We start from the raw sequence: 2,352 nt of genomic DNA, 5'->3' as shown, positions 1-2,352 counted from the left end.
GTACGATTTTAGAAAAATTGAATTTTATGCGCACATTCTTTTCCCTAGTATTTGTCTTTCTGTCGTGTCTTTTTATGATGTATGGAATGTTAGCTTTCTTCTGACACATACGATTTTGTGTTTCTCAATTAATTTCGAATTTGAGAGCCCTTCATGCCGGCTTTGTTTATCATCAGAGGTTCCTGAACTGTGCACCACTGTGCATTGCACGTTTTTATTTTCTGTTGGCCGTGGCTAATGACCGCGTGACAAAGGAGAAGCGAACCGTTTGCGATGCTCGCCCCATCTGTCGGGGCGGCAGTGTACAAGAAACGATGTGTTGTCAACCATGGGTGTATATCATATTAATGTGCATATACGTATATGTACATTGTATAATACAAGTAAACTTCCCGTTTGCTTTTTGAATTAGCGAATAAACTTTGTATCCTTATTTGATGCGAATATATTACTCTCGACACCTAGGTGTAGCAAACGTGTGCCATAAATGTAACGAATTTTGCTTCGCAAGTCCTACATTATTGATGATTACAAGATTTGGCCCCATATTATGCGTCAGTATACCTACATTGCACAATTTTAACGATATAACCTCGGCTTCAGGTTACACTGAATCCACCAATGAATGTACGCCGCGCCGTGAACGGCGTATCTCTCCCCTAGGCAGGGAATCTCAATCACTGAGCGTGCGGAAGAAAGTGGGCTTCCCTGTATGCCCACGTGTCACACTCTCGGCCAATAAGCAACTACTACGTTTCAACCAGCCAATTGAGACTCTCCACGTCCCAAATAGCTGACGAGGTGTTCTAGATGGGGAACGTGTATTCTATAGTGGTCCCTGCACCCACGTACTGATGCCATCGTCGATCGTACGTTTGAACTTGATCGTACTCGTGTGCCTTTCGTCACAAATACGTTATTATTTTCCGTTAGCATTTTTGTACCGATACATCTAGGCAATACAACCTATCGGTAATTCAGCTAATGTACTCACAAATTTTGATGTCACAGTTTTATTTTGTTAATTGTCAAGATTTGGTGAAAATGTTCTCAAACATGTGAGACAAATGTTTTCCAAGAACTGCGCTTTCACAACATACAGAAAACAAACGTGATTTGTGACTTTGTGACAGTGGTGACGCTGTGGTTTGCGCGCTCAAATTGAATTTTCATTAACCCTGGCTGACTTTCCATAACGTAGTTCATGCTCTATGTAATTTACTGACTCCTCATGCGCGTTTTTCTTATTTATCTTTTTTTTTTTTTCGGATTCCTTGCCGTACCATAAGCACAATCGGTGAACTTTCTTTTTGGATGTGGCGAAACCTGATGCTTCTTTACAGTCCACGAAACGTCTTTTTTAATTTCTCTCAAGCTCATCAAAACGGAAGGTTTCCTGAACTGTTTCGCGGGTCCTGTTTGCACCGCCAGATGGCTCTCGCGAAAGTTCACATTTACTGATGCCACCATCGATCGTACGCTTTAACTTGATCGTAGTCGTGTGCCTTTTGTCACAAATACGTTATTATTTTCCGTTAGCATTTTTGTACCGATACATCTACGCAATACAGCCTATCGGTAATTCAGCTAATGTACTCACAAATTTTGATGCCACAGTTTTGTTTTGTTAATTGTTAAGATTTGGTGAAAATGTTTTCAAACACGTGAGACAAACGTTTTCCAAGAACTGCGCTTTTACAGCACACAGAAAACAAACGTAATTTGTGACATAGTGGTGACGCTGTGGTTTGCGCGCGCAAATTGAATTGTGAATTTTCATTAACCCTGGCTGACTTTCCATAACGTAGTTCATGCTCGATGTGATTTACTGACTCCTCATGCGCGTTTTTCTTATTTATTATTATTTATTTATTTATTTTCGGATTCCTTGCCGTACCATAAGCACAATCGGTGAACTTTCTTTTTGGATGTGGCGAAACCTGATGCTTCTTTACAGTCCACGAAACGTTTTTTTTTTTTTTTTAATTTCTCTCAAGCTCATCAAAACATATGTATGTCGGAAGGTACGCTTTAACTTGAAACTTGATCGTACTCGTGTGCCTTTTGTCACAAATACATTATTATTTTCCATTAGCATTTTTGTACCGATATACATCTACGCAATACAACCTAGCAGTAATTCAGCTACTGTACTCACAAATTTTGATGTCGCAGTTTTATTTTTGTTTATTGTTAAGATTTCGTGAATATGTTCTTAAACATGTGAGACAAACGTTTTCCATGAACTGCGCTTTTACAACACACAGAAGACAAACGTAATTTGTGACTTTGTGACATTGTGGTGACGCTGTGGTTTGCGCGCGCAAATTGAATTTTCGTTGTGGAAGGTCA

This window comes from Ornithodoros turicata, chromosome 1 (genome assembly GCF_037126465.1).
Source record: "Ornithodoros turicata isolate Travis chromosome 1, ASM3712646v1, whole genome shotgun sequence".
NCBI lineage: Eukaryota > Metazoa > Arthropoda > Arachnida > Ixodida > Argasidae > Ornithodoros > Ornithodoros turicata.
Note: the sequence above shows the minus strand (reverse complement) of the source record.